Raw genomic sequence first — 20,886 nt, forward strand, 5'->3', positions numbered from 1 at the left:
AAACCTGCCTCTGTGTGTTCATTGATGTATGATAAATGTATTACCACTGAGATTGACACAAACACCATACACCCCAAGGACACGCAAAACAACACCTACATTATCCAACACTTAGATGGTCAGCTCCGTCATCTTTCATCCTCTCGAGCACTGGATATCTCAAGATTGATCTCTCAGTATGACGTGTTCGGTGACCATCCTAAAATCTGTAATGTCCTCCGCTATGATGTGAAGGTGCTTCCAGGGACCTTCCCTATCAAGCAGTCTCCCTACAGAGTCAACCCCCGGAAACGAGAACAGATGCAGAAGGAGGTCCAGTACTTATTAGAGCAGGGCTTGGCTATACCCAGCAGCTCCCCATGGGCATCACCCTGCCTCCTAGTACCCAAGGAGGACGGACAACTGCGATTCTGCACGGACTACCGACGGGTCAACGCCGTCACCATTCCTGACGCCTATCCTCTGCCTCGGGTAGACGACCTGATAGATGAAGTAGGTCAAGCCAAATTTGTTACTAAGCTGGACCTATTAAAAGGGTATTATCAAATAGCCCTTACTGAAAGAGCTCAGATAGTCTCTGCCTTCATCACCCCTTTTGGACTTTTCCAGTATGTAGTAGCCCCATTTGGCGTGAGGAATTGCCCCGCTACTTTCCAGAGGGCAATGAACAAGGTAATGCAGGGATTAAAAGGAGTGCTGGTTTACTTAGATGATATTCTTATTTTTTCACATGACTGGGATGACCACCTGTACCAGATCCAGAATGTGCTCAGCCGTCTGCAGGAAGCGAACCTCACCGTGAAGCTGGCGAAGTCTACGTTCGGAGCTGCCACCGTCTCCTACCTAGGACATCAGATTGGACAAGGCTCCGTCCGGCCCAAGACCGCTAACGTCGACGCAGTACTGAAGTACCCAACTCCCACTACTCGACGCGAGCTCCGCCGCTTCCTGGGCATGGCGGGGTTCTACCGGCGTTTCTGTCCAAACTTCGCAGACGCAGCTGGGCCACTTACTAGACTAACTAGTGGGAATGTGGCGTACGAATGGACCCCTGCCTGCCAACATGCCTTCAATCAACTTAAGAACTTGCTTGCTCGGGAACCGGTTTTGCGTGCGGCCGACTTCAGTAAACCCTTCATCATACATACTGACGCCAGTGATCACGCTTCGGGTGCCGCCCTCCTGCAAGAATCTGACGGAATCTTTCACCCACTCGCCTACCACTCCGAGAAGTTCAACATCCATCAGAAGAATTACAGCACTATCGAGAAAGAACTTTTAGCCATTATCTCTGCCATCAAGAAGTTTGAGTACTATCTTCAGTCCAACACCCAGCCACTCCAAATCTACACTGACCACAACCCTTTGACTTTTCTCAACAGGAACCACTTCACTAACCAACGTCTGCTACTGTGGTCTCTACAGCTCCAGCCTTACCACATTGAAATGCACCATATTAAGGGACTGGACAACTGCCTTGCTGACACTTTGTCTCGCCTTCCCACTACGCCTCGCATCACTACCCGTCGCGACCCTGAGGACCCTAGGATCCTGTTGCCGGGGATGCAGTCGTGCCTTGTGAACCGGTCGATGGAGGCAGCCGAGGGCCGAGCACTGCCAGAAGAACCATCTACCGGGCCCCAGACTACACACGTTCTGGTGGAATCAACCTTCACGGGACAGGAACCACCTCACTTCTCTAATGATGCAGAGTCATTCCTTCTGCGTCATCCTAAGAAGGGGGGAATGTCACACACGTGACTACTCTACCACGGAACCAGGTGCCTGCCTCTCAACTCGTGGCGCTGCCACGTGTATAGCTTGAGGCATACTGGATACGTGACCTCTAGCAGGCTACCAAGCCGATAACGAGGGGTGGAGTTCCATCGAGCTTCAGTCTCCTCCAAGGGTCGCTGCAGCTCTGAGGTCGCCTTGGCATACGCTGGGAGCCTCATATACACTCGAGAGCGGTGGTAAGAGTTATACCAGTGTTACACACCCACACACACACACACACACATAAACACACACACACAAACACATTTATATTTATTTTCTATTATGTATATGTAAAGGTGTTTATTTTTGTAATTTATCTATATGCATTTACTAACTTGGCTTAAGTTATTAACTGAACCAGTCTTTTAAGTTATTCAGTCCAGTTCAGATTGCCACTCCTTGTTACTTACTTTTACTTACTTAAATAATCTTCAATTTTGTATTGTTACTTAATTTAAGGGTTAACTTTAAGATATTAAATAGCAGTTAAAATGTCTCCTTTTCTCTTTTCTTTTAACCCTTCCATTGTTAGTGTGAGCAACACCCCTTCATGGTCCATTCCCTAGAGTTCAGTGTATGCTCACTCGTAACAGTACCAAAACGCCAAACTGAATGCAAAGCACCCTTTATGGTGGAAAGGAAGCGAGATTTCCAGAAACGTGTCTTTTTAGTATTTATGAGCGTGCTAGGTTCTAAAACGCTAAAAGGCATGGACAAAACATAAGCAATTTAACACGGGATTAGCGATCCTACAATACCCCTTTCAGTGTTTTTCAGTTACTTACGCACCAAAACGCAAAATCGCATGCAAAAAAAATCTATAATGGAGAAACAGAATAACGTTACCAAAAAGAAGTATTTTGAATATTTTTTTATGCTCATTGAGTACATAAACGCAAAAAATACATAAAAAGTACCCTGTATGGGGAGACGAAAAAAAAATAAAAATTCGAGAAATGTGTATTATCAGTGGTTTTGAGCTCCTTAGATACTAAAACGCTAAAACGCATATATGGAGAAACAGAACAATATTACCAAGAGGATGTATTTAGAGTGTATTTCACATTGTTAGGTACCAAAACGCCAAATTCAAAGCAAAGCACACTATATGGGAAAGGAAACGAGATTTCCAGAGACTTGTCTTTTTAGTGTTTATAAGAGTGATAGGCATCAAAACACTAAAAAAAAACATGGAAACCACCGTATATGAGAAAACAAAAACATTGCCAAAAATGTCTCTTTTTCAATGTTTTTGGGTTACCTACGTACTAAAACGCTAAAACGCAGGCAAAACATTCTATATGAAGAAGCAGAATAACATTACCACGAACAATTATTTTGAGTATTTTTGAGCTTGTTACTTAAAAAAAAAAACGCCAAAAAAAAAAAACGCCAAAATGCATGCAAAGTTAAACGCCAGAATGCATGCAAAGTTCCCTATATAGGGAAGCGATACTATATTACGAGGAATGTGTACTATGAGTGTTTTTTTTTTGTTTCTTAGGTAATAAATCATGTACAAAATCGCCAAAATGTATTCAAAATACCCTATATTGCTAAACAAAACGCCATTATAAGGAACTTGTCGTATGAGTGTTTTTGAGCTTTGTAGGTACAAAGATCCTAAAACTCTTTATGAAGAAACAGAACAATATTACCAAAAAATGTGTATTTTTGGTGTATTTCACATTGTTAGCTCCCATAACGTGAAACTACATGCAAACCTTTCTATATGAGAAAACGAAAGGATATTTCAAAAAATGTGTCTTTTGAATGTTTGTGAGAGTGCTAGGCATGAAAACGATAAAAAGCATGGAAAGTACCTTATATGGGAAATGGACAAAAAGAAAAAAACTACTAAAAACGTCTCTTATCTGTGTTTTGAGCTATTTACATAACAAAATGTTAAAAGGCATGCAACCCTGTATAGAAAGCAGAATAACTACCAATAAAACAAGCATTTTGAGAGTTTTTGAGCATGTTACGTAAAAAGAAGGCAAAATGATGTGAACAACTTTACCTGTCGAAAAAAAAAATATTACGAGAAATATTTATTATTAGGTACGAAAGCACTAAAATAAATGAACAGAATTCCTTACGAAAAAAAAAAAAAAAAATACAGAAAACGTGCATTTTGAGTGCATTTCACATTCTCAGTTGCCATAACCCAATATGCATGCAAACCACTCTATAAGATGAAAGAAAACGGCAGCGTGCCTTTTGAGTGTTTGTAAGGTTGTTAGGCACAAAAAACCTAAAACCTATGAAAAATATGCTATATTTGAAAAGAACAGAATATTACCAAAAATGTGTCATTTGAGTGTTTTTTGGAGCTATTTACGTATCAAAACGCTAACACGTAAGCAAAACACAAAAATAGAGAAACAATAACATTACAAAAAAAAAAAGTATATTGAGTGTTTTCATACTTGTTACGTACAAAAACATCAAAATGCTTGGAAAGTGCCCTGTATGGGGAAATAAAAAGACATTACGAGAATCTTGTATTATGAGCGTATTGGAGCTTCATTGGTGTCAAAATGCTAAAACGCATAAATAGCACTCTATATGAAGAAACGTATATATTGAGTATATTTCACATTGTTAGGTACCAAAACGACAAAATGCATGCAAAGCACCCTATCTTGGATAAGGAAACGAGGTTTCCCACCCCCCAAAAAAATTGTCTCTTAGCGTTTATGAGCGTGTTAGGCACGAAAATGCAAAAAGAGAAAAAGAAAGCACTCTATATGGGAAAAGAAAACAAAACATCTCTTTTCAGTGTTTTTGATATCCTTACCTACCAAAACTCTAAAACGCAAACAAAACGCGCTTTATGGAGAAACAGAATAACATTACCAAAATCAAGTATTTTCATTGTTTTTGAGCTTTTCACGCACAAAACGCCAAAATGCATTGAAAATACTCTATATGGGGTAACGAAAGAACATTACGAGAAACATTATGAGTGCTTTTAAGCTTCTTAGGCACAAAAAACGTTAAAGCAAAAATGTGTTTTTCAGTATATTTCACATTCTTAGGTACCAAAATGTCAAAATGCATTCAAAAGCCCTTCATAATGGGAAACCAAAGGAAATTTCCAGAAACGTTTCTTTTGAGTGTTTATAAGCGATTTATGTATCGAAACGATATATTTGAAAAGGAAACGAGATTCCCAGAAACGTGTCTTTTCAGTGTTTGTATGAGTGCTAGGCACAAAAACGCTAAAGAGCATGGAAATCACCCTATATGGAATACAAAACTACATTACGAGAAACTTGTCTTTTGTGTGTGTTTTTTTTTAGCTTCTTCCGTACCAAAACGATAAAACGCATGCAAAATACCCTTATAAAAAAAAAAAAAAAAAAGTATTTTGAGTGTTCTGAGTTTGTAACGTAGGAAAACAACAAAATGCATGCAAAATAACCTGTATGGGGTAACGAAAGAACATTACGAGAAACGTGTTCTATGAGTGCTTTTAAACTTCTTAGATAAAAAAACGCGAAAATGCCTAAATATCCCTCTATATTAAGGAACAGAACAACATTATCAAAAAAGTGTATTTTGAGTGTTTTTTTCACATTCTTAGGTACCAAAAAGCTAAAAACGCATGCAAAATCCCCTATATGAGCAAACGAAACGAAATTTCCAGAAACTTGATTTTTGGGGAATTTATGAGCGTTCTAGCTATCAAAACGCTTAAAAGCATGGAAATCAACCTATATTGGAATACGAATGAACATTACCAAAAATGTATATTTTGAGAGTCTTTCACATTGTTAGGTACCAAATTGGCAAAATGCATGTAGAGCCCAAAATATGGGGAAACAAAACGAAATTTATATAAACGTTTCTTTTGAGTATTTATGAGCTTGTTAGACACAAAAACACTAAAAAGCATGGAAAGCACTCTATACTGGAAAAAAAAAACATTACCAAAAACTTTTTTTCAGGTGTTTTGAGCTACTTTCTTAACAAAACGCTAAAACACATGTAAAATATGTGGGAAAGAGAATAACTAACAAAAACAAGTATTGTGAGGGCTTTTGAACTTGTTATGAACAGATACGCCAAAATACTGCAAACTACCCTATATGAGGAATAGAAAAAAAAAAAAAAAACGTGTATTATGAGTTTATTTCAGCTTCTTAACTACCAAAACCCTAAAACTCATGAATAGCACTCTATATGGAGAAATAGAATAACATTACCAAAACGCCAAAATGCAGTCAAAGCATCATATATGGGGTAAGGAAACAAGATTTCCAAAGAATAAATGTGCCTTTTGAGTGTTTATGAGTGTAATAGGCATCAAAACACTATAAATTATACAAAATACTCGATATTGTTAGGCACCAAAGCGGTAAAAAGCATGGAAATCACCCTTCATGGGAATATAAAACGGCATTACGCAAAACGTGTCTATCGAGTGTTTTAGAAATTCTTATGTTCCAAAATGCTAAAGTGCATGCAAAAATATATGTTATGGAGAAACAAAATAATATTACCAAAATCAAGATTTTTTTTTCTAGTTTTTCAGCTTGTTACATAGAAAAATGTCAAAAAGCATGCAAAGTACACTTAATGCGGAAAAGAAAAGACATTACATGAATCGTGTATTATGAGTGTATTTGTGTTTTTTTTGGTTTCAAAACGTTAAAACACATGAATAGCACTCTATATAGAGAAACAGAATAATATTGCCAAAAATGTGTATTTGCATGCAATGCACCTTCCATGGGAAAAGAGAATGAGATTTCCAGAAACGTGTCTCGAGTGTTTATGAGCGTGCTAGGCACCAAAGCGCTAAAAATTATTAAAAGCACCTTCTATGGGAATAGAAAACAGCATTACCAAAAACGAGCCTTTTGAGTGTTTTTCAGCTACTTTGGTACCAAAACTCTAAAACGCATGAAAAAAAACCCTTTATGAATAAAAAATAACATTACCAAAAAGCAGTATTTTCAGTGTTTTAGGACTTATTACGAAAAAAAACCTATATTCATGTAAAGTATCCTATGAGGAAAGGAAAGGTCATTACGAGACACTTTTATTATAAATGTTTATCAAGTTTATAGGTTCCCAGACGCTAAAACGCGTTAACATGTCTCTATATGGAGAAACAGAACCACATAACAAAAAAAATATGGAAAAAAAAAAACGACATATCCAGAAACGAGTCTTTTTGACTGGTTATGAGCGTGTTAGGCAAAATGCATGAAAAACCCCCTATAAAGGAAAACAAAACAGTAATATATGGGGAAACTAAAAGACATTACGAGAATAGTGTATTATGGGAGTCTTGAGCCTCTAGATACTAAATGCTAAAACGCATGGCTGGCATATCTATATCGAGAAACAGAACAACATTGCCAAAAACGTGTATTTTGACTCTTTTTTTCACATTATTATTATTGTTATTATTATTATTAGTCCATGTAAAGCTCACTATATGAGGAAACGAAACATTACTTTTCATTTCAGCGTTATTCAACTTATAATAAACCAAACGCTGAAACGCGTGCATCCACTCTGTGGCGAAAAACAAAATAAAAACATTACGAAAACAAGTGTTTTTAATGTTTATTTATTTGTTTAATTATTTATTTATTTATTTATTTATTCTTTTTTTGGGGGGCATGTAACGTAGAAAAACGCAAAATGCAGGCAATATGGGGAAATGAAAGGACATTACCAGAGACGTGTATTATGAGTGTTTTTAAGTTTCTTAGGTACCAAAACACTAAAATAATATTTATTATTAAAAACATTTATTTTCAGCGTATTTCACATGTTTTGATACCAAAACGCCAAAATGCATGCAAAGTACCTTATATGGCGAAGAGAAACGACAGTTCCAGAAATGTGTCTTTTGAGTGTTTATAAACGTGTTAGGCACCAAAACGCTCTAAGGCATGGAAAACTCTCTATATGGGGAAACAAAGAAATTTACAAAACACGTTTTTTGACCTACTTCCGTACTAAAACGCTAACATTCTTGCAAAAAACATACTTTAAGGAGAAAGAGAATAACTACCAAAAACAAGTATTATGAGTGTTTTCAGCTTCTTTCGTACAAAAAACGAAAAAATGCATGAAAGGTACCCAATATGGGGAAACGAAAAGACATTACGAGAATTGAGCATTTTAAGTGTATTTGAGCTTCTTAGGTACCAAAACTTTAAAGGGTATGAATAGCATTCTATATGTAGTGAAGAACATTACCAAAAATTTGTATTTCGAGTATTTTCACAATGTTAGGTACCAAAACGCCAAAAAGCATATGGCGAAGCGAAACTATTTTACCAGAAAAGTGTCTTTTAATTTAATTAATTATTTTATTTATTTTTTTTTTTTTACGCCCCAGAAGGAAGGAAGCACCATATATTAGGTACTAAAACTTAAAAACGCATGAATAGCACTCTATGTGGAAACATAGACAGATACGTTTCTTGTAATGTCTTTTCTTTTCCCCATATAAGGGGATGCATTTCTACATACATTTCTGCATACATTTCTGCGTTTTGGTACCTAACAATGTAAAAAACAATAAAAATACACGTTTTTCGTAATGTTTTTTCCTTTTCTCCATATAGAGTGCTATTAACAGTTTTTGCGTTTTCTTACCTACAATAATAATAATAATAATAATAATAATAATAATAATAATAATAATAATAATAATAATGCATAATTCTGATAATGTCTTTTCATTGTCCTTTATGCAGTAGTTTGCATGCTTTTTGGTATTTCTCTACGTAACAAGCTGAAAAACACTCAAAATACACGAGTTTGGTAAATTTATTCTATTATTGCACATAAGAGGTGTTTTCATGCGTTTCCTACGAAAGTAGCTAAAAAAATGGAAAGAATCGTTTTTGGTAATGATATTTCGCTTTCCCATATAGGGTGTTTTCCATGTTTTTATCGTTTTGGTGCCTAGCACGCTCATAAACAGTCAAAAGACACGTTTGTAGAAATTTCTTTTCATTTTCTTATGTAAAGTGCTTTACATGCATTTTGGCGTTTTGATACCTAACAATGTGAAATGCCCTTAAAAATACTCTTTTTTGTAGCATTGTTCTTTTTTCTCCGTATAAAGTCCCACTCATGCGTTTTAGCATTTTGTTACCTAAAAAGCCCAAAAATTCATAATACACGTTTCTCGTAATGTCTTTTCGTTTCCCCATGTAGAGTATTTTGCATGCATTATGGCTTTTTCTACGTAACAAGCTAAAAAAAACACACAAGGTATTGATTTTTAGTAATGTTATTCTGTTTCGCCATAAAAGCTTGTTTTCCATCCGTTTTAGCGTTCTGGTACGTAAGTACCTGAAAAGACTGAAAAAAGTCGTTATTTGTAATGTTTTTTTTCCCCATAGAGGTTCCTTTCTATGCTTTTTAGCGATATGGTGCTTAGCACACTCGTCAAAGATATATATTTTTTTTAAATCTCGTGTCCTTTCTCCAGTTAATGTGCTTTGTATGCATTTTGGTTGTTTGATACCTAAAGATATGATATACATTTAAAATACACATTTTTGTTAATGTTCTGTTTCTCCATATAGAGTGTCATGTGCTCTCGAGTTTTGGTATCTTAAAAAAAAAACACTAATAATAAACGGTTCTCATAATGTCCTTTCGTTTCTTCATATAGTATACTTTCTACACATTTTTCGCGTTTTTTGTACGTAACATGAGGAAAAACACTCAAAATACTTTTTTTTTTGGGGGGGGGTAACGTTATTGTGTTTTCCCGTAAGGGATGTTTTCTCTGCGTTTTATCGTTTTGGTACATAAATAGTTCGAAACACTAAAAAGACATGATTTTAGTAATCTTGTTTTCTTTTTCCATATAAAGTGTTTCCCATTCTTTTTTTTTTTTAGCGTTTTGCTGCCTAACACGCTCATGAACACTCGAAAGGCACTTTTCTGGAAATGTTGTTTCTTTTCGCTATATAGACTGCTTTGCATGCATTTTGGCGTTTTGGTACCTAAATCATGTGAAATACACTAAAATAAAAGTTTTAGTAATGTTCAGTTTCTCCATTTAGAGTGCTATTCATGTTTTATCACGTTTTGTTACATAAGAAGGTAAAAAACACTCATAATAAACGTTTCTCATAATATTCTTTCGTTTCCTCATAAAGTGTACTTTCCATGTATTTTGGCGTTTTTCTACTTAACAAGCTCAAAACACTCAAAATTTTTTATTTTGGTAATATTATTCTGTTTCTTCTTACAGGGTGTTTTGCATGCGTTTTAGCGTTTTGGTACGTAAGAAGCCGAAAAAGATAAGTTTTTGGTAAAGTTCTTTTCTATTCCCATAATGGGTGCTTTCCATACTTTTTGTTTTTTCTTAGAGTTTTGAAGCTTAACATTCACAAAAATACTCAAAATATGTTTCTAGTAATGTCATTTCATTTCTTAATATAATTAACTTTGCAAGCATTTCTGCGTTTTTTGGTACCTAAAAAAGAAAAACACTTGAAATTCAAGTTTTTGGTTATGTTCTTTTTCTCGATATAGGGTGTTACTGATGCGATTTCGCGTTTTGGTACCTAAGAAGCTCAAAACTCTCATATCTGAAATGTCTCTTATCTGAATGTCTTTTGTTTCTCCAAAAAGGGTTGTTTGAGTTTTAGCGTTTTGATACATAAATAGTTCAAAAAACACACACAAAAAAAAAATGTTTTTGTCAATGGTGTTTCGTTTTACCATATAGAGTGCTATTAACGCCTTTTCGCCTTTTTGTACCTAAGAAGTAAAAAAAAAAATGCGCATAATTCGCTTCTCTTAATGTCTTTTATTTTCCCATATAGGGTACTTTCTATGGATTTTGGCCTTGTAATTGGGGAAACAGAACAACATTTTTAAAAAATGTGTGCTTTAAGTATTTTCAGTTTGTTAGGTAAAAAAAAAAATCCAAAAGCATGAGTTTGAATTGTTTTTCAGCTTGTTAGGTACGAAATTGCCAAATACATGCAAATTAGCATATATAATGAAACGATATAATCACAAACGTGTGTATGTTTTTTTTCTTTTTTTTAATGTTCTAAGGTATCAAAAAAGTTATGTTCCGGAGGAACATAACTTTATCAAAAACGTGTGTACTTAGTGTTTTTAAGTTCATTAGGTGCAAAAACGCCTAAACATATGCAATGTAGTACATATGAGGAAACTAAACGATATTACCACAAACGTATCTTATGAGTGTTTTTTAAGATTCTTCGGTGCTGAAACGCTAAAATTTATGAATATTTCTCTATATTGGGGGAACAAAAAAAGCATCATTACAAAAATGTGTATTATGAGTGTGATTCACCATGTTACGTACCAAAACGCCAAAATGCATAGAAAAAACCCTTTCTGGAGAGAAAAAAAATAAATAAATAAATAAAAAATCTGCATATAATATTAAATAAAACGTATGTTTTAAGTGTTTTTGTTAGATATCAAAATGCCAAAACCTATGCAAAGGTTCCAGTATAGGGAAACGAAACGAAAAAATCACAAACAAAAGCTATCAGGACGCTAAAACACAAAAATAGTACTCTATATTCAGAAACAGAACAACATTAAAAAAAACATTAAAAAATTATGAATTATGAATCTTATTCACTATGATAGGTGCGAAAACTTCAAAATGCTTACCTGTATGCATATATACCTATATACCTATATTAAGAAACACATCTATATTACAAAAAACCTGCATTATGACTGTTTTTTTTTATTTAGTTAGATATCTTAAGATATCTTAAGATATCTTATTAGAAAATAAAACAACTGCCAAAAACATGTTTTTTTTTCAGGTTTTGCGTATCAAAACGCTAAAATTCATGGAAAACATCCCTTAAGGAGAAACAGAACAATCTCACAAATAAAGTGTTTTTTTTTTATAGCTTCTTACGTACCAAAACTCTAAAATGCATGCAAAACCCTCTGTCCGGAGGAACATAACAACATTACCAATAATGTGTGTTTTAAGTGGGTTTTTTTTTTTTCAGTTCATTATATACCAAAACGCCTAGACATTTACAAATCGTCCATTATAGGGAAACTAAGCAATATTTCCACACACGTGTCTTATGAGAGTTTTTTTTTACGGTTTTTAGGTGATGAGACGCTAACACAAATAAATATTAATCTATAATGAGAAAGAAAACGTTATTACTAAAAGTGTGTGTTATGAGGCTCATTCACCATATTAAGTACAAAAACGCCAAAAATGTATACAAAGAACTTTTCTGGAGAAACAGAACATTTCCAAAAAAGTAAATTTCTTTTTATGCATTTCATCGTTTTTGTACCTAATATACAATAATAAGACTCATAATACACGTTTTTTTTTTTTCATAAAGTTATTTTGTTTGTCAGTATAGAGTATTATTCACGTGTTTTAGAGTTCTGATATCTAACAGAATCGAAAACAGTCATAATAAACGGTTGTGATTCTATCTTTTTGTATCCCTATATTGGCTACTTTGCATGTTTTTTGGCCTTTTAGTACTTATAAACTTGAAAAAAAAAAAAAACGTTTTTTTGTTTCTCCAAAAATTTAAGATTTTGTACCTAATATGGTTTATCAATTTCATAATAAACATTTTTATTATTGATATTCTGTTACTCAACTTTGAGTATTATTCATATGTTATAGTGTTTTAACACCTAAGAACCTCAAAAAACACTCATAAGACACGTCTTTGACAATATCATTTAGTTTCCCAATATTGGCTAATTTGCATGTGTTTTGGCGTACCTAATAAACTCAAAAGCACACCTTCTTGGTAATGTTTTTTTTTTCTGTTCCTCGAGAATGGGTGTTTTGGATGCATATTAGAGTTTTGGTACCTAAAAAGCTCATAAACACTGGAAAGACACAATTTTGATAACATTGTTTAGTTGTCCTTTTTAGGGTGTTTTCCATGATTTTTTGCGTTTAGGTGCCTAATATGTTTAGAAACAGGCAAATAACACGTTGCTGGTAATATTGTTACGTTATCCCATATAGGATGCTTTGCATGCATTTAGGGCTTTAATAACTAACTAGCTCAAAACACTCAAAATATACTTTTTGATAAAGTTGTTCTGTTTCTCCAAAAAGAGTGTTTAGCATGCGTTTTAGAATTTTGGTTTGTAAGAATCCGAAAACACTTGAAAAGAAACGTTTTTGGTAAAGTTGTTTTCTTTTCCAATATATTGTACTTTTCACGCGTTTTGGTATCTAACAATATAAAAAAAACATTGATCATACAGTTTTTTTTAGTAATATAGCTCAGTTTTTTTTTTTTTTTTTGTTTGGATGCATTTTGACGTTTTGGTACCTAACATGGTGAAAAATACTGTTCTGTTTCTTAATATAGAGTACTATTCACGGGTTTTAGTTTTCTGATACATTAGAACATCAAAAACACACGTAACACATGTTTGTGATTATATAATTCATTTTTTCCCATATTGATATTTTGCAAGTGTTTTGGAGTTTTGGTACTTAACAAACTGAAAAACACTTAAAACACACATTTTTTGAAATACTTTTTTTTCAGAAATGGTTTTTGTATGCATTTTGGCGATTTAGGACCTAACATGATGAATAACATTCAAAATACAAGTTTTTAGTAATGATGCTCTCTTCCTCAATTTTGATTAATATTCATATGCTTTAGCGTTTCAACATCTAAAAGCCTTAAAAAACACTCATATGTCACGTTTGAGATAATTTGGCTGTGTTTTGGTACCTAATAAACTAAAAAAAACACCCAAAACACATGTTTTTAGTAATGCTGTTCTGTTCCTTCAGACAAGGTGTTTTGTAAGAATTTTTAAAGATTTCTTATGTAAGAAGCCAAAAAAAAAGCTCAAAAGACACAATTTGTTAAAGTTGTTTAGTTTTCTAAATAGAGTTTTTTCCATACTTTTTAGCATTTTGGTGCCTAATTTGCTAAACAAATAAAATAAAATAAACAAGCAAATGACACGTTTCTCGTAATGTCGTTTCATTACCCTTAAACGATGCTTTGCAACCACTTTGGAGATTTGATACATAACAAGCTCAAAAACTCTCAAAATACACTATTTTGATGAAGTTAATATCTGTAAAGGGTGTTTTGCATGAGTTTTATCGTTTTGGTATATAAGTAGCTGAAAACACTCAAAAGCCACGTTTTTGATAATGTATTCTTTTCCAATATAGTGTGCTTTGCATGAATTTTGGCGGTTTGGTACCTAACAAGTTCAAGACATTCATAATACAGGTTTTTGGTAATGTAGTTAGGTTTCATACTAATCTAATTTTCAATCTGTAAAACACCAGCTTTTCTCTTTTAAACCTCATCTTCTTTTCCTCACTGAACTCAGGTGTCTGCGGCAACTGACAGTAGCCCCTTTTCTGTTCCTTCCTACTTTCCCTATCCTCATTTTCAATCCAAAGCTGGATGTTGCGTGTATGTGCGCAACGGCTCTCGTACCCACGCTCTTGAATCTTCCGAGTTTTCCACTATCTGGCTACGACTACAGAGTCACTCTCAAACTAAATTTATCTGTGCTGTATACCTCTCACCTAACTCCTCTGACAATAAGAAATTCTTTGACTAAACTTCCAAAGTCAGCACATTCTGACTCTCTTCCCTTTTGCAGCGATCTCCATTCTTAGAGACTTCAATGTTCACCACCAGCTTGGGCTTTCCTCTCCCTTCACTGACCATCCTGGAGAACTAGCCTTCAACTTTGCTATCCTCCACGACCTAGAGCAATTGGTGCAACACCCTACTCGTATTCCTGACCGTCTTGGAGATACGCCTAACATTCTTGACCATTTCCTGACCTCTAATCCTGATTTTGCTGTCACCCTTTCTTCTCCATTGGACTCCTCCGATCACAATCTCATATTTGCATATTATCCTCTCGCTCCAATCCCTTCTCAGGATCCACCTAAGCGAAGATGCCTCTGTCGTTTTGCCTCTGATAGTTGGGGGGACCTGAATATTTAGCTGATTTTCCTTGGAATGACTACTGCTTCCGTGTCAGAAACCCGTCTTTGAGTGCCGAGCGCATAACAGAGATGATAGTGTCTGGCATAGAGGCGTGCATTCTTCCCTCTTTTTCTCGACCTAAACCTTGCAAACCTTGGTTTAACACAGCTTGTTCTCGTGTTATATATATGCCATATATGTAGAGAGGTGGCCCACCAAAGGTACTTTAGCCTTCCATCACCAGAATCTCATGCACTTTATATTTCTTCCCGGAACCATGCAAAGTCTGTTCTCCAACTAGCCAAAAACTCCTTCATTAACAGAAAGTGTCAAAATCTTTTTTTTTTAAGATCTAACTCCCCTTGTGACTTCTGGCACCTAGCCAAAAATATCTCCAAAAACTTTGCTTCTTCTTCTTTCCCTCCTTTATTTCAACCAGATGGCACCACTGCTATCACATCTATCTCTAAAGCTGAACTCTTTGCTTAAATCTTTGCTAAAAACTCTACCTTGGACGATTCAAGGCTTGTTCCTCCCTCTCCTCCACCCTCTGACTACTTCATGCTACCTATTAAAATTCTTCGCAATGATGCTTTCCATGCTGGCCTAAATGCTTTGAAGGCTTATGAACCTGATGGGGTCCCTCCTATTGTTCTCCGAAACTGCCTCCGTGCTTGCACCTTGCTTATTCAAAATCTTTCAGCTCGGTCTATCAACATCTACCTTTTCTTCTTCCTGGAAGTTTGCCTACATTCAACCTGTTCCTAAAAAGGGTGACCGTTCTAATCCCTCAGACTTCCGTCGTGCCTATCTAAAGATTTTGAATCTATCCTCAACAGGAAGAAACTTTTGCTGTTGCCTTGGATATATCAAAAGCTTTTGATAGAGTCTGGCACAAAGCTGTTCTTCTAAATCTTTTAACAGTGGTGTTCTTCAGGATACTTTCCTGTCACCCACTCTCTTCTTATTATTCATCAATGACCTTCTACACCAAACTTCTTCTCCTATTGACTTCTACGCTGATGATAACACCCTGCACTTTTCCACGTCTTTTCATAGACTTCAGAAGTAAACATTTCATGCAGGGAAGCCACAGAACGCCTGACTTCTGATCTTTCTAAAATTTCTGATTGGTACAGAGCAAATTTGGTATTGTTCCGTGCCTCAAAAACCCAGTTCCTCCATTTATGAACTTGACACAACCTTCCAGACAAATATCCCCTCTTCCTCAATGACACTCAACTGTTCCCCTTTTCTACACTGAGCATCCTCGGTCTGTCCTTTACTTATAATCTGAAGTGGAAACCTCACACCTCATCTCTAGCTAAAACAGCTTCTATAAAGTTAGGTGTTCTGAGACATCTCCGCCAGTTTTTCTAACACCCCCCCCTCTGCTGCTAACTCTGTACAAGGGCCTTATCCGTCCATGTATGAAGTATGCTTCACATGTCTGGGAGGGTTCCACTCATACTGCTCTTCTAGACAGGATGGAATCAAAAGCTTTTCGTCTCATCACATTCTCTTCTCTAGCTGATTAACTTCAACCTCTCTCTCATCGCTGCAATGTTGCATCTCTAACTATCTTCTACCGATATTTTCATGCTAACTGCTCTTCTGATCTTGCTAACTGCGTGCCTCCCCTCCTCCCGCGGCCTCACTGCACAAGACTTTCTTCTTTCTCCCACCCCAATTCTGTCCATCTCTCTAATACAAAAGTTAACCAGCATTCTCAGTCTTTCATCCCTTTCTCTGGTAAATTCTGGAACTCTCTGCCTTCTTCTGCATTTCCATCTTCCTATGACGAATTCCTTCAAGGGTGAGGTTGAAGACACTTATCCTTCAGTTTTTGACTACTGCTCTGGACCCATTTCTGAGACTGGCATCTCAGTGGGCTTTTTTTTTTTAAATTTTTTTTATTGGATTTTTGTTGCCTTCGGCCAGTGTCTTTCCTACATGAAAAAAAATAAATAAATATATAAATAAAAATAAAAATAAAAATACAGGTTTCTTTGTATGCATTTTGGCGTTTTGGTACTTAACATTGTGAAAGTCTCATAATACCCGTTTTTTGGTAATGGTATTCTGTTTCTCAATTTAGAGTACTATTCACGTGTTTTAGCGTTTTCATACCTAGGAACTTCAAAAACACTCATAATACACTTTTGTGATTATATCGTTTCGTTTTCCTGTATTGGCTAATTTCCACGTCTTTTGTCGTTTTGGTACCAAACAAACTGAAAAAAAACACTTAAAACACAAATTTTTGGAAATATTCTCTTATTCCAGAATGTGTTCTTTGTATGTATTTTGCATTTTGGTAACTAATATGGTGAATCATACTCATAATACACGTTTTTTGTTAATAATATTCTGTTACCTAACATAGATTAATATGCATATGTTTTAGCGTGTCTGCACCTAAGAATCTTAAAAAGACTCATAAGACACGTTTGTGGTTTAGTTTCGTTATATTTTCTGATTTGAATGTGTTTTGCCGTTTTAGTACCTAAGAAACTGAAAAACATCGAAGACACGTTTTGGGTAATGTTCCATGTATTTTAGAGTTTTGGTACATAAAAAGCTTAAAAAAAGTAAAAGACACAATTTTGATAACATTGTTTTAGTTTTCCAATACAGGATTTTTTTTCCTTTGTTTTTAGCGTTTTTATGCCTAATATGCTTAAAAAAAACGCAAATGACACGTTTCTGATAACGTCATTTCATATCCCCATATTGGGTGTTTTCCATGCATTTCGTCATTTTGGTAATTAAAAGGCGCAAATAAACTAAAAATACACTTTTTTGGTGAAGTTGTTCAGTTTCTCCTAAAAGGACGTTTAGCATGCGTTTTATCGTTTTTTGGTACGTAGGAAGATGAAAACACTCAAAAATAACTTTTTGGTAATGTTTTCTTTTTCAATATAGTGTGCTTTGAATGCACTTTGCCGTTTTGGCACCTAACAAATAAAAAAAAAAATATATAATACAGGTATTTTAGTAATGTATTTCTGTTTCTTCATAGAGTTTTTTATATATATATATATATATATTTTTTATGCATTCTAGCTTTTTGGTACCTAAGATAGTAATTATTGTTATTTTGTTCCTCAGTATAGAGCTATTCATGTGCTTTAGCGTTCTGATAACTAAGAACATCAAAAACAATCATAACAAATGTTTCTGATTATACAATTTCTTTCTTTTCTTTATATTGGCTAGTTTGCGATTTTGTACCTAATAAACTGAAAAACATGTAAAATATACATTTTTTGGAAATGATGTTATGTTTCTCAATATGGAAATATGCATTTCAACACCTAAGAACATTAAAAACACTCATAAGACACATTTGTGGCAATATTGTTTTATTTTCCCATATCAGCTAATTTGCACTTGATTTTTTTATTATTTTGGTAACTAATAAACTCGAAAACACCCTAAACACAAGTTTTTTGGTAATATTGTTCTGTTCCTCCAGAAATGGTGTTTTACATGTATTTTAGAGTTTTGGTACGTAAGAGGCTCAAAAACATTGAAAATACATGATTTGTTAGTAATGTTTAGTTTTCCCAAATGAGATGTTTTCCATGCTTTTAGCTTTTTGGTGCCTTGTATGTTCAAAACAAGAAAATCACAGGTTTCTGGTAATGTTGTTTCATTACCCGATATAGGATGCTTTCCATGCATTTTGTAGGTTTGGTATCTAACAAGACGAAAAAAACACTTAAAATACACTCTTTTGATGAAGTTGTTCTGTTTTATCCATTTTATTTATTTATTTATTTTATTTATTTATTTATTTATTTTTTTTTTTTTTTTTTGCGTGCGTTTTAGTGTTTTGGTACGTAACTAGTTTGAAAACACTAAAAAGACACTTTTTTCGTGATGTTTTCTTTTATAATTTCGTGTGCTTTGTATGCACTTTAACGTTTTGGTACCTAACATTCATAATACAGGTTATTGGTATTGTAGTTATGTTTCTTCATATAGATTTCTTTTTATGCATTTTGTCGTTTTGGTGCCATGCAAAAATATATGTTATGGAGAAACAAAATAATATTACCAAAATCAAGATTTTTTTTTCTAGTTTTTCAGCTTGTTACATAGAAAAATGTCAAAAAGCATGCAAAGTACACTTAATGCGGAAAAGAAAAGACATTACATGAATCGTGTATTATGAGTGTATTTGTGTTTTTTTTGGTTTCAAAACGTTAAAACACATGAATAGCACTCTATATAGAGAAACAGAATAATATTGCCAAAAATGTGTATTTGCATGCAATGCACCTTCCATGGGAAAAGAGAATGAGATTTCCAGAAACGTGTCTCGAGTGTTTATGAGCGTGCTAGGCACCAAAGCGCTAAAAATTATTAAAAGCACCTTCTATGGGAATAGAAAACAGCATTACCAAAAACGAGCCTTTTGAGTGTTTTTCAGCTACTTTGGTACCAAAACTCTAAAACGCATGAAAAAAAACCCTTTATGAATAAAAAATAACATTACCAAAAAGCAGTATTTTCAGTGTTTTAGGACTTATTACGAAAAAAAACCTATATTCATGTAAAGTATCCTATGAGGAAAGGAAAGGTCATTACGAGACACTTTTATTATAAATGTTTATCAAGTTTATAGGTTCCCAGACGCTAAAACGCGTTAACATGTCTCTATATGGAGAAACAGAACCACATAACAAAAAAAATATGGAAAAAAAAAAACGACATATCCAGAAACGAGTCTTTTTGACTGGTTATGAGCGTGTTAGGCAAAATGCATGAAAAACCCCCTATAAAGGAAAACAAAACAGTAATATATGGGGAAACTAAAAGACATTACGAGAATAGTGTATTATGGGAGTCTTGAGCCTCTAGATACTAAATGCTAAAACGCATGGCTGGCATATCTATATCGAGAAACAGAACAACATTGCCAAAAACGTGTATTTTGACTCTTTTTTTCACATTATTATTATTGTTATTATTATTATTAGTCCATGTAAAGCTCACTATATGAGGAAACGAAACATTACTTTTCATTTCAGCGTTATTCAACTTATAATAAACCAAACGCTGAAACGCGTGCATCCACTCTGTGGCGAAAAACAAAATAAAAACATTACGAAAACAAGTGTTTTTAATGTTTATTTATTTGTTTAATTATTTATTTATTTATTTATTTATTCTTTTTTTTGGGGGCATGTAACGTAGAAAAACGCAAAATGCAGGCAATATGGGGAAATGAAAGGACATTACCAGAGACGTGTATTATGAGTGTTTTTAAGTTTCTTAGGTACCAAAACACTAAAATAATATTTATTATTAAAAACATTTATTTTCAGCGTATTTCACATGTTTTGATACCAAAACGCCAAAATGCATGCAAAGTACCTTATATGGCGAAGAGAAACGACAGTTCCAGAAATGTGTCTTTTGAGTGTTTATAAACGTGTTAGGCACCAAAACGCTCTAAGGCATGGAAAACTCTCTATATGGGGAAACAAAGAAATTTACAAAACACGTTTTTTGACCTACTTCCGTACTAAAACGCTAACATTCTTGCAAAAAACATACTTTAAGGAGAAAGAGAATAACTACCAAAAACAAGTATTATGAGTGTTTTCAGCTTCTTTCGTACAAAAAACGAAAAAATGCATGAAAGGTACCCAATATGGGGAAACGAAAAGACATTACGAGAATTGAGCATTTTAAGTGTATTTGAGCTTCTTAGGTACCAAAACTTTAAAGGGTATGAATAGCATTCTATATGTAGTGAAGAACATTACCAAAAATTTGTATTTCGAGTATTTTCACAATGTTAGGTACCAAAACGCCAAAAAGCATATGGCGAAGCGAAACTATTTTACCAGAAAAGTGTCTTTTAATTTAATTAATTATTTTATTTATTTTTTTTTTTTTACGCCCCAGAAGGAAGGAAGCACCATATATTAGGTACTAAAACTTAAAAACGCATGAATAGCACTCTATGTGGAAACATAGACAGATACGTTTCTTGTAATGTCTTTTCTTTTCCCCATATAAGGGGATGCATTTCTACATACATTTCTGCATACATTTCTGCGTTTTGGTACCTAACAATGTAAAAAACAATAAAAATACACGTTTTTCGTAATGTTTT

Source organism: Scylla paramamosain, chromosome 1, assembly GCF_035594125.1.
Source record: "Scylla paramamosain isolate STU-SP2022 chromosome 1, ASM3559412v1, whole genome shotgun sequence".
NCBI classification, from domain to species: domain Eukaryota; kingdom Metazoa; phylum Arthropoda; class Malacostraca; order Decapoda; family Portunidae; genus Scylla; species Scylla paramamosain.